General features: G+C 36.5%; 1 pseudogene; it reads right to left on the reverse strand.

Annotated features, from left to right (window-relative positions):
- Positions 1-2,660: 2,660 nt before the first annotated feature.
- LOC145140229 (uncharacterized) overlaps positions 2,661-14,016 on the reverse strand; it is a 41,296-nt pseudogene continuing 29,940 nt past the window's right edge.

Raw genomic sequence — 14,016 nt, forward strand, 5'->3', positions numbered from 1 at the left:
ATAGAAGATGATTCTGTTGTTTGTCATCAATAGCGAAGGAGTGGGATTAAGAATTGAACACTGAGCATTGGAGATTCACTATTCGAAATAGAAGCTGTGAAATTGAGCGTAATCGTCACACAATCGTTTCACAATAGATTCAGTTGATAACGAGTGGTGGATGCCAATTTTGGAATCGAATGGGAGTTGATTTGTATCGAGTCGGTCAAAGCAGAATCGAAAGTTTGATATTTCGATTTGGGTTAAGATTGGAGGTCAATATCGATGAATTGGGTTTAATAGCAAAATACGAACCTGTGGTGAAATCAGGATTCATTGGTCGGTGGTTCGTTGATCGGTGGTTCCTTATGATCTGGATTTCGTTTTGGAATCATGGTCGAACATCTTGGAGTCAGAATTGAATTGTGTGTTGATTTTGGAGTCAACACTTGAAGTCTGGGCAAATGGAATGGTTCGAAAGGAAAATTACTGATTTGAAAACGAATGGTTGATTTGTTACAAAAGCGAAGATTTGGTTTTGATGATATTTTCGAAGGTTTTGGTGATTACGGGACTAACGAAAGTTTGTAATTTTCGACATTTCAAGCAAAAGTTTCGTTAAAATGGTGCTGTGGAAAAATTTTAGTTAAAATGAAGAAGGTTTCGTTACTGGAACGAGTGGAACGAATTGGAGAAGGAAACACAAAAGTTTCGACATTGGTCCTTAATGTTTCGACAATTTGGCAGTTTTTACCCACTTTCGAAAGTTGGGGTAATTTTCGACAGTTTGGAAGAAATAATGAAGAATTTTCGAAATTGGTTCCTGAAATTTCGACAGCTTGGCAACATTAGTCCAGATTCGACATCAGGACATATTTTCGACATTTTGGGACAAAAAGCAGAAATTTTAAAATCAGTCATTGAAGTTTCGAAAGTTCGACAGTTCGACAGTTTTTGCCCAATTTCGAAAATGGACTGATTTTGCTGAGAAATTGAAGAAAATGCATTTCAGGCCCTTGTAGTTAATGCGAATTGATGCTTTCTACCCAGTTTCGCAAATGGGGGAGAGTTTTGCATTTTTGGCTGTTTTGGGCGCACCGGGTCACTGCAGAATTTTGAAATTGACAGTTTCTACCCATTTTTGAGAAATTTTGTCAAAGGCGGTCCGTGAACGAAGCTAAAAACTGAAGATTTTTTGGATTTTTCGGATTAAAGCACAAAGTTTATGCCACATGTTAAGGGGGAGATTTGACACGAAAAATTCCGAGTAGAGCACGTTCTCTTTCTTTGATAGTTTTATAATCAAATTTCGATTATAAAAAGAGGGAGAAATTTATATGGAAATTCGAAGTTGAATTTTTCATATTACGCGAACTTCAAGACCAAAGTGACCTTGAATTTTTGAAGTTTATGAAATGATGCGATTTAAGATTCTGAAGTGATTTCGGTTCGAGATGGGTTTGGACTTATTGAAGATTTTTAGGGTGTGTTTTTATGCTCAACTTTAGGGTGATTATTTGGAGTTTGAGAAGCTCGTGATCATTCGTTGATGCTCGGTTTGTATGGTCTCACATCCTAGAACCCAAATTGAAGAATCATGGAAGAATTGAAGATTTGAAGTTCATCTCAACATGTGTCACGCTTGAGGCTCGGATCGCGTAGTAGCTCGATTTTGGAAGATTTGAAGTGGTTCATCCATTCCTAACTTTGAGGGGGAGAATGTTGGGGTACAAAGTTATCCATGTATGACTTTGTAAATGGTTTGACTTTTGTAGACCCACTTGCATGTGGTGCTTTAGCCTTGTGACATGAGAGATAGAGAGTGAGAAAGAGACATGTAAACATCTCTATATAAGGTGGGTTTATTCCACTTGTAGAGGTGTGCTTGAGAGATGTAAAATTGAGTGTGTAAGTGTGTGTTATTTATGTAGATTTAGATCTAGATCCCTTTTTGTAACACCATACATAATCGAATGCATCTCTTAAACACCGAAATCACCGTGTTCATTGTGTGTTCTTTAATTCTGCATGCCAAACCAATGTTCATAATTCACTTCAGTGTTCGTATCCTATGAGTATTTAACACATGATATTGTGTGTAAATTAGTTGAACTACATGAAAGTGTTATAAAAACACTAGATTAAACAAGTGTACTTACAATAATTCCTAAGAATCAAATGAAGAACTAGTTTTCCTGGGAAAGTTTGAAGGTGTTTCTGGGAAACTGTATGAAGATTTGAAGACGTTGAACTCGTTCTTGAGAGCAAATTGGGAGAGTTTTGAAGAGTGAATGAAGAAATGTGATGGTGATTTCGGCCTAATATATACAAATGGTATGATAGTGATGTGATGTTTGCATTGGTATGTGCAATATATCACTTTGGGAAAAGGACCACCGCTTTAAAGTAGTGCTTTCGGCCTAGCACCACCAAAATCTCCATGATTTCGGTCCAAGTGAAACCGAGAACACCAAGGTCTTCGGTCTAGATGGATTTCGGTCTAGTAGGATTTCGGCCAAGACATGATTTCGGTCCTAGGCATGTGATTTCGGTTCTAAACCATCCACAAATGGTGTTTTCGGTTTTGAACCACTTAAGACTCAAGGTTTTCGGTCCTAAAACCGAGAACCCCAAATCAGCAAGGTGTAAAAGTGTTTTAAGTCCTATCTATTTGACTTTCGCTAAAATTGCTTGACTTTTGTTGACCCGAAATAGCCAGTTGTCACAAACACACACACACACAAAGGTGAGAGAGAAAGAACCTTTGACAATGCAAAAAACTAAAATTTCATGCCACTTTGATCATGATTAAAATTTGGTCCAAATTGTTCCATTAAATAAACAAAACACCAAAAAGCTTCTGACTCATCTTCCATGACATAAAGAATTGGGTATAACAAATCATTCATACCCTGTAAAAGTTTATTATTATATTTCATCTCTTAAGAAAAATAAATAAAATTGATATTATATCAAGGGAGTTAAAAGAACTAGTGAAAAAATTACCTAACAGTAACCGATTTCAAAGTTGTAAAATGAGCAAGTTATCAAAATATGACGTAGAATATTCACGTTTTCATTGCCATCACCTTCATAGAATCATAGCATTTGATCATTTCCTACCTTACAAGAATACAAATTAAGTTTAATTAATATTTATAGAAAAAAGTCCAGATATTTAATGAAGAATATGTTGTTATAGTTAATTAGTTATACCACATCTTTATCGATTAGAAACTTTATTTCTGTAAATTAGGTTTCTTTTATTAATTGTGTTGTGGAAGTGCTCTGAAAGTGGAACATAAATAAATGTTACAGAATTTTATTTAAAAAATATATGTTAAGTTGTTAATTAATGACAAACCTGCCATTGGTTTTTGAGGGTTTCATATTCTGATTTCTTAAGGATGGAGAGATAATGCCTTTGTGTATATGTTGAATCATATACATAATATCCCAATAAGAATTTCCAAATCTGAAATCACATGAGATTAAAATTATAGTTTACACTCAACTTGACAAAAAAAACTTTTTTATGTAAATTGTGATCCACTCCTCCATAGAAACTTCTCTTCTTTAAATCATTTGGAGACACAACTTGGCCTTCGGCATCCAAAACTGTTGCCCACTGCAGAAATTTGTTCAGCTGTTAGGCCAACTCCGTAAAAAGACGTAAATGTCATTCTCATCATTTTATAAAAAAACAATCCTAAAAAACTTGTCCAATCAATATATAGATAAAGAAAGTAGGGCAAATGCAAAAAAAGCTCTTATGTTTTTATAATTTTTAAGAAAAAAAGTTAGTATAAATTAAGAAAAAAAAAGTTTTCATTAGATCCGTTTGAAATTTGTAAATTTATAATGAAAGTCATTTAAGAACTTGTAACCTATTTTAAACCATTTAATACTAGAAAAAATGTCATAAAAACCCTTATAGTTTATACCTTTTTACGGTTTTTTTTATCGTTCTATAACAAATTTAAAACTTTTCAAAACAACTCCATTGTCTAACAGAAGTGTTACAAAACCATTATTTCAAAACATTATTTAAAATAAGAGTCTCTCAAGATCCAATTAGTTGTAAAACCAAGGATGTGTACGGTCACGCCTTCGCCTTGCCACAGTCCACTGAAGTACCTGAAACCATAAACCAAAATTGTAAGCACGAAGCTTAGTGAGTTCCCCCAAAATACCAAAACACAAATAAACAACATATTCAAATAACAACATGTATTGGGTCCGCAACTAAAAGACTGGATTACCCCTGAGCCCACGGTATGAGTCTGGCTTGCCTAATTGGCCCACCACTCATATCTGGCTTGCTCCTTAGTCCACATCATAAGTCTAGCTTGCCCTCGAGGTCCACAACTTATGTCTGGCTTGCTCCCTAATCCAATCAGTAATCAGATTATAATACAAATGTTCGGCCCTCAGTACGAGTCTGGTGTGACAACCGTCAAATTCGGGTCAAAGTCGAAGTCAAATAAAGGCCAACGAGTCTATGTACTTGTTTAGTAGAATTTACTCCATATTCACTAATGTACAAACACCTTATATCAATACAGAGTATCACTTGAAAATTTCACATATTCAGAAATTCTAAACCCTAGTAGGGTAAGTGATTGGAACAACTTGATAAAACACTATTACATACCCTTCGGGGGTGTGAATCATTCATAACGAATCATAATGGGGAGTGCAAACCCTGCAATACAAGGATGAACACTATTAACGATCATGAACAAAGTCTCTTTAAATCTCCTAACTTTATAAACACTCGGGGCATCCCAACCCCTTAGCTGTGACAACCCGAAATTTTTTGCCTTGTAAAGTCAAGCCGATCAACCAAAAGTCAGACTTAAGTTCATTGCCTTCTAGCCTTGTTAAGGGTCATTCTAATGAGTTTTAAGCCTAGTACATCCAAGAAATGAGTAATAGGAAGTACCTGCTAGAGTCACTGTACAACATTAAAGCCTTAAACACCACCAAAATGAGTTCACGGCCATAACACATGAGTTTACGGCCGTAAACTCAAGGCTGGCCATAAACTCCCCCCTTAAGTCTCATTTCCTTCACTTTTCTTTCATTCTTACACTTTCAACTCAAGAAACTTCCATTCTCTCTCAAGTATCATCGAGTTCTTCATCCCCGATCTTCAAAAACGTAAGTGATTCTTCCATCTAGTTGTTGTTATTCTTCTTAAGCATGAATCACCCTTTGATTCCATCCGTGAAAAATCGTCTTTTGAGTAGATCTTCAAGATCATCAACTTTCACCAAGAACACCAAGAACACACACTTGTTCTTGGTGGTCGAAAACTCCTCAAAGGCCCTCAAAAGTGTGAGTACTCCATCTATCATCTAGTTAGACAAGTTAAACACTAGATCAAAGTCTTGAAATAACCACCTTAGCATAAACATCAAGAGTTTACGGCCATGGAAACTCCTTGCTTGGCGTAAACTCATCCATCTTGGCCGTAAACACCTTAAAGCCTTCTAAAAGGTTAGTTTTGCTTATCCTCTTGTTGAGCAACAGTCCCACAAGCTTTCCTATCATTCAATCACCCTTTTGTGCACATTTTACCATGAGTTTACGGCCGTAAACTCCATGGCCGTAAACCCATGGCCGTAAACACCAATTGGTGGCCATAAACATCCCTTAGATGAATCATATGTGATTCTAACACTTGGTCCAAATGTTTCCTAGTCCCTAAAGGTGTTTCTTTGCATGTGGTTGCTTCTAAACACTATATTCATGCCAATACATGCCATATATGTCATTTAGGACTCGTTTGTGTCTCGAGACTTCATTCGTGGAACCTCTCATCCTTACGCGCATATTCGTTTAAATCACCCACATAAGGTGAGTTCATACCCCTATAATGAACCTTTTAAACTGTTTTAAATGCTTTTAGGGGGGGGGGGAATACAAGTTGAACACAATGATAATTGTGTAAATGTTTGTTATAAACATCTTTCAAAAGATTACTTATGTCTTTTATAAGTGATCAAAACATTTCAAAAACTCTTTTTAAGTTATGTTACTTTATAGTTAATAAAACTCCGTTTTTAAAGTACAATCATGACTTGGTAGATAAATGAGTCTTTTCAATAACAGTTCAAGTAAACATACTAGTAAACTATAGTAGATATAGTTTAGGGGTTCAGTTCATACTAGATGCTAGATCATACTATAAAGAGAAACAAGGAGGTAGATACAATACAACAGAGAGACATACTATACACTATACAAAGAGAACATACTAAGATACTATAACAGAAGAACAAATCATGATTAAATTAATTATACTAAGGATTCCCGGTAACCTAGGAAGGGAACGTATCACTAACTCATTGTTCTAAACAAAAGGTGATAATAAAAGTAGTATAATGGTTATATATATATATGGTGCATCTACAATATGCCATGATTTATATATATATATATATATATATATATATATATATATATATATATATATATATATATATGGGGTACATCTACAAAGTACCAGATTTATTTATAAAAGGGGTACATCTACAAAGTACCGGATATTAATAAATAAAACAAATGAATATAACCGAAGCTCATAACATACTAGTAACATGAAAAAGTACTTCAATATGTCAATTTAAAAGACAACTGTATACTTTCATTTTTTCCATTACATTCATATTGTGACAGTTCCACTTGAAAGTTAATGCAAACTATTTTCGAGTTAAGATAGTTATAAACTAGGGAAAACTTACATCTTTTCAAACAGAATAGTCGAGTGTAGTACATTCAGTAGAGAGGGGCCTATAATGCTAACTTTATGATTCCTTAGTTTATACATCAGGAATATATATTAATCGGATCTGATAGGTAGTAGGATGTGTGCCTTCCGCTTCATTTCCTGTTCCTTGTTTGGTTGTGGGCTTAGAGCAGATTCACCCAGCCTACTATCTATTCGATCTTAGTTATATATATATTTCGTATACACTAAGTAATCATAAGGGGTACCAGGTATGGGCCAGGTCATAGGACACTAATTTAATGCACAATTTTCTAGTACAAAACATACTTTTCAACCAGAACATTGGGTCTTCAAAACTAGAAACTTAACCAGTAAAGGGTTTAATCCATTTTATTAAACCAGTAAAACTTAAAGGACCTTAGGTGGTTAATTCTATAATACCTTAGTTTATACATCAGGGTTATATATAATTAATACCTGATAGGTAGTTGAGTGTTTGCTTTCCGCCTCATTTCCTGTTCCTTGTTTGGTGGTGGGCTTAGGGCAGATTCACACAATCAACTATCTGTTCGATATTAGATTATATATAGCCAGTATAAACTAAGTGATTATAGAAGGAACCATTGTGGTTACCATTTTTACTAAAAGAAATAAGGGTTTTCTTAAAGAGTCTTTTCATCAAATATAAAGGAACTATTAAAGTTAACTCCGTGAGTAGCAAGTAAATACGCCAGGGTTATATACAACGATGATTTAACAACCAATGGGTTGTGTGACTTCCGCCTCATTTCTAGTTCCTTGTTTGGTTGTGGGCTTAGGACAGATACACACAACCGATTATTTGTTTACTCTGGGTTTTATATAACTTGTATCCAATAAGTACTCATAGAAAGGATTGTAGAGTCATATTTACTTATCTTTCATCAAAGCAGGAAATATTGGATTTTCTGGAGGAACAGACGAACTTTTCTAAAAAGAACTTACAACTTACTACAACTTTCTTACAACTTCTACATCACTAAAATCTTATGAACTCACCAGCTTAAATGCTGATCTACTCTTTCAAAATAACTTATATTCTCAGGAGACCAGTAGACAGGTACGCGCACTGGGATTCAGAAGATGGAGCAGTATAGCTTCATGTCTTATTTTGTTATTTACTTTGTAGTCTATGTTATGTGAACCACATACTTTGTAAACACTTTCTTTCTAATTAAATGGTTGTTTGTTACTTTGATTACTATGATGCATGTCTTGTGATACTAAACATGACGTCCTCCACCCCCGAACGTTTCCGCCATTCCGGTTTTGGGGTGTGACATTAGCTTAGTCAAAAACCACTCGAAACGGGAAGACCTCTCGGGAATCAGCAAAATGAACCGAAACCACCCATGGACCGAACCCACTTTCGGTCCAGATTCACCTTCAGTCCGGATTTACTTTCGGTTCAGGCCACTTTCGGTCCTGAACCTACTTTCGGCCCAAGGTCACATTCGGTTCATCCCACTACGGCACGATCCGGACTATTCTCGGTTCCGACTACCTTCGGGTCATCACTACCCACAGTTCAATCCACTTTCGGTCCTTAGTCTCATGGACCGAGACCCCGCACCGAAATTCCCTCAGCCTCACAAGCTCAAAACCAAGGTAGAAAACCCAAAAGGACCCTCTTGGTCCGGAGCCTCCTGAGTCCGGAACATAACCCTCTAAAATGAACCACACAACTCTGCATACTCCAGAACACCCTTCTATTTTGGAAACTCCTCATCCGGATTAACCCGCTTCAAAAGGATCCGCACCAGATGAGCTTCGTGGCCTCGGAAGACCAAGGTCACTCTGGAAGTTGATAACCCCGCACCTCCACTTCGGAACCATGAATGACTCTAGACGGACGTTCCTAACGCAGGATGGACGTTCCTGACTCCGGACACTCCCATTTGTTGCCAACCTTGAAGAGTTAGGACACGTTCTTGATATCTAAGACTCATTATTTTAATCACACCTTGGAGAAATTCCCGCTATAAACCATATCTTTTGTGCAAGATATTCTCTAAGGGTTGGTTGACTTTTCCAAAAAGTTATGACACAATCCATTCCCCATACCCACCCTATGACTACTTTGTGGCACTATTACCATAGTACCTAGTCAAATCGAGATCTTTTCTCCAACACTCCATCAGATTTCCCTACTCTAAATCCACTCATTGGATTCTCAACCTCCATCTATAAAACCCAAATTGCTTCCTTCCAAGACAAGCTTTACCTTTTCTTTCTCTATTCTTCACTCTGGAACTCAAGGATTCCCATAAAGCATTTTGACCTTACTTCACTCTCGGTAAGTTCTTCATCTTAAATCATGAATATTCTTCACTTCTTCATTCAAATCTCGGATTTCTTATACAAATATCGTCATAATTGTTCTTAGAATCTTCAAATCCTCAAGCTTTCTCCAAGTGTTCTTGACTTGGAAACCTCTTCCCTTTCGCATCCATCTCAAGGAATCATTCAAGGTGAGTTCATACCCCTATATTTTCATGTTTTACTCAAGTTTCAAGGGGGAGAATACAAGTTACAACACTAAAATACATTATAACTCAACCAACAGCCTTCAACAGAAAAGTTGGGCCTCATTCACGGACTGTTTTGAACATCTTAAACTTTTTATTTTTCAAAACTGTACAAGGTGAAAATATTTTAGGTTAATACCTTTCTAATGACTACTTGCATATCCTCATACGATGTTTCTAGAATTTATGGTGATTTTTACAAAACTGCCTATCATTTCGAAAACGAACTCGGACCAGTCTGTGAATATGGGCAATTTTTCACTAGCTAGAGACCATTAAAAATCATAATAAAAATTATGAATAAACTAGACACATTTCTTGAACTCTCAGAATTTACAGAATTAGATTTCGACTTCGTATGATTTTTCTGTGATTTTATAAAAACAGTACAGAAAAGTTAAAACTAGTTAAACAGCTTTCAATTTATTTACACTTTGTAACATGTTGAGCAAAGTGTATAGCAATAAAACTTCTATGTGTTGAATGTATTTCTTGTTAATTTAATATCACAAACAAAAATAGTCATTCATGATAAGCTTTCCATTTACTACGAACCTACGTTGTAAGTCCCCAATCTGCTTGTGTATCAATCAGATCCGTTTGATGGTGCAGAATCCCAATCAAACGGATGATGCCAGATCAAAATAGAAGAGATGGAGGAGAAGAATAACTTGAATCTTGAATGTATTGATGATATGATTGAAGTTCCTTACACAAGATTCACTTTCTCTCTTCTTCTCTCTTGTTTCTCTCTCTAGAACACACCTTAGAATACACACACTTAAGCTCCTTGTCCTCTCTACTATTCCGTTCCTTCCTCACACCCCTCACCCTATATATATACATGAGAAACATGGGCTGTAAATGGGTTTACGGCCGTAAACTTGTTTACGGCCGTAAACACAACCGTAAACATATAATACAAAACAAAAAAATACAATTGCCTAGAAAAGTAAAGTATAAACCATATTTTTGACCCAACAATCTCCCCCTTGGTTTATAGCTTTCTTTTCTTAATTGACCCAACAAGCTCCCCCTAAAAAGTAGATGGCTTTTCTTGTCAATCTTCATCGAGAGCTTGGCTTCAGCATTAATCTTCAAATTCTTCACAACTTCAAGATGAACTTGATGAATCTTCAACGAATGACTTCATCTTGAGCAGTTGGCCTTGTCTTCAAAATTTGACTCTGAACGCACATTGGGTGAGGAGGCTTCTTGTAGAGATTCTTGAAAGATGGCGCTTTCAGCTTGAGAATCTTCAGAGAGAACATCAGAGAGAACAAATCTTCTGGATCACTTTAGCAGGTTTATAGATAGCAGCAAATTGATTGAGGAGGCTTCAATGCAATCTGTCACATAATCTTCAAGTCAGCTTCACCTTGCTTCTGGGGTTGAAGGATTGAATGTTGAAAGAATAATCTTCATTTCTTGCTCCTTCGAATGAGAATTCTTCGATGCTCACGGATGAAGCTTCGGCTCAGAAATCTCGATACAGACTCCATGAGTCTCATCTACATCTGAATTCACTTTCAAGACAAAACAAAACTAAAAGAAAACTTAGCACACAACAAATATTTTTGGATTTTTAATTTTTCTGATTTTTGAATTTTCTGATTTTTTTTGAATTTTTTGAATTTTTTAATTCTCCCCCTAAATTTGTGCATAGAGGAAAACTATGAACAAATTTAACAAAAATAAAAATATTTGGGATCAAAGTTGTGAGACAGTCTTAACTTTTTTTATCAACACCTTCACCTTCATGAATAGATCTAGTCAATTGCTGGTATTGTGGTCCACTTAAACACGAAAGATTGTGACAAAATTAGGACATACTATAAGTGACAAGACAATGTGATCCTAAGTTCCTAGATAATATTCCTTAAGGACCATTCAACTGACGACGACCAAAGATGTTGTTGTCCACCTAAATTGAGCAGCGAGATCTACAGACAACCTAGTGATTGTTCAATTTTAAATGTACTAGCACATGTTTCCCACTTCTTGACATACCCCAATAATCAGGAACTTGCAAAGTACTCCTTACTTTAGGTGAGCAGACAATTATTATGAGAGAAGTCAGATTTAGAGTGCATATGCTATACACCCAGGTCGGATCTCTTCCAATCTCGCAGAGGGTGAAACATATGACTAACCAGATTTAGAGTGTTTGAGAAGTAGAATGGTGCATATGCTGTGTACCAGGTCGGATGTATTTCAATCATGCAAAGGAGACAACATATGACTAACAGACAAGAAGAATTGCATAGATAGAAGATGCAGAGAAATAAAATTGCATATGTTGCAGTCCAGGTCGGATGTATTTCAATCACGCAGGGGAGGCAACATATGACTAACAGAAAGAAAGCAAGAAAATAATTTCCTACAGACCTACTTTATCGGAATTCCCCAGTCGCCCCGTCAATATCGGAATTAAGGACAAAGTTCGTACATCGAGGAAGAGTTAAACCACGGTTCTAGATACAGATTATTTTAGCGTGACCGGTGGATTATCATGTATATCTCCCTGCTCAACCTATCTGAGTGTCGTATTGTCAGGCTAAATGGATCTATCTAGGTCAAGATTTTTCAAGTCTCTAGATTCCTTAAGTTCATTAATGCCTAGTCAAGTCCATTTTAATCTTTCGTGCCTACCAGCGCATCGAACACAGAGCCTAGACAATTCAGATTCAGTCCCTTACACAGATTCAGATTGCCTGTTATCACTTGATTATATCACTTCCCAAAACATCTCCCTCAAGCACATTTCATTAACACCATATTTTTGGATTTTCTGATTTTCTTTTTAAAATTTTAAAATTTTTGTTTTGTTTTTATTTCTCCCCCTAAATTTGTGCATAGGAGAGAAACGAAAGTAAATGCGCAAATTTAAACTATCCTAAAACAAAAATTAGTCTTAAAAGCGAATCAGCTTAAGAAAAACTCAGGAGTATAGAGAAGAAAACTCAAACCGTAAGTCACCGATTGAATTTGCATCCAGAAGGTCTGAGAACAGCACGCGTAATCTCAGAACAGATCCAAAAATTCTTCACATCGTTAAGCACAAACCCCCTTTGTGATCTCTTCCTTTCTTCCCTTCCCGCAAAGGACACATACTCTCAAATAATGTTCTGAGTGTTGTACAGTTGAGAGTTGCCTCCTATCATGTGCCAGGAACAGCCACTACCAACAAACCAAAGTCTGATGATATGCCTCCATAGCTGCTCCGACACAGAGCGGGATCAGTTGGTCTTTGGAACCCAATCCATTTTGAAACTGGGTTGACCTTTGTCATCAATGCAAGGTATTCTCTCCCATGACATATCTTGCTTATCACAAACAGAAGATGTAGAAATATTAGAATCATTAATTGATTTGGGAGATTGAACCTTTGGTACCCATCTGTAGTCGGGTTTAACCCATTTCTTTTTTGAGCGGATGGGTGCCTCGGTACTTGCTTTTGATCTTGATGTCGTCCGTTGAGGTGACTTTGATTTAACCGGTCTTTGTTTCATAGGAGCTTGATTCTTAGCCTTGGGAGTTGAACTCTTGCCCTTCGTGGCATTCCAGTCGCTATTGTCTGAACGTGACCTTAAGGGGTTTCTTTTGAAAATTTCCCTCTTGGCGCGTTCTGCCACCCTTGTGCATAGTAGGGAACGTATGCGCGATTTGGACAGTTTCGGGCAATGTGTCCAGGTGTTCCACAGTGAAAGCAAGTCTGCTTCTTCACGTAGGAGTTGTTTCTTCCTGCCCCTGGTTGCGTATCCTTGCCTTATTTCTGGTTGTTCCTACAAGCACAATTGCAACAGGCACCCTGTTTCACTGGAATTGGTGGCCTGTATTTCTCAACCGCAGGTTTGTCAGAAGTAACTGAGTTAGAAGCAGCAGATTTAGAGTTCAAGGGGTCATTTGTTTGTTCAGTAGTTTTCTCCTTGTTCTCATATTCTACTGCTTTACCTGCGCAGGAAGTAGAATCATTAGTATCTTTTATCTCAACACACTCAGTTGCCTGTTCAGCAGCTGGTTTACCGTATACCATAAATGGTTCTCGGTCAATCTCTTCCTGAGTCAAGGGATTAACATAATACGAATGGTTAAATGGAGGAGGGACACTCTCATATCCTAAACCCTTGGTTTGATTATCTTTAAAACCCAATTGTTTTTCTACTAAGGACTCGACTGTCTTACTTGACGCAGTATAATTTTTGAAACTAACATCTGTTTTTCCACACTTAATTTTCAAAGTGTCAAGTTCTTTAGTTACAGCAGCAAGTTTGTTTTTAATGTGATCGTAATTTTCACACTTGTTGCTGTAATCTTCTTGAAGCTTTCGGAAATCCTTGATTTTGGCTTCTAATTGTGCTTTTAATGGTTTCTGACCTTTCCTAAGTTGATATCCTTCGTATTTTAGGTCCTCATTTTCCCTTTTTAGCAAATCAATTTGTTCGCGAAGAAATTTAATCGTAGCTTCACAAGATGGAGTACATGAAACTTCATTTACCGGAATGGATGAGGAACTCATTTTTATAAAAATATGCCCTTTGACTAAAAGCTCAAAAGTCAACCTTAAAAGTCAAATTTTAAAAAGTCAAACTTAAAAGTCAAACTTCAAAGTCAAACCGAAAAGCTAAATTTGAAAATTTTAAAGTCAAACGAGAAAGTCAAAATTTAAAGTCAAAGAAATTTTAAGTAAAAAGTCAAAAATTAAAATCTAAAATTTTTGGGTTGAAAAAGGAT

This window comes from Lactuca virosa, chromosome 9, assembly GCF_052849685.1.
Source record: "Lactuca virosa cultivar CGN04683 chromosome 9, Lactuca_virosa_CGN04683_v6, whole genome shotgun sequence".
NCBI classification, from domain to species: Eukaryota; Viridiplantae; Streptophyta; class Magnoliopsida; order Asterales; family Asteraceae; genus Lactuca; species Lactuca virosa.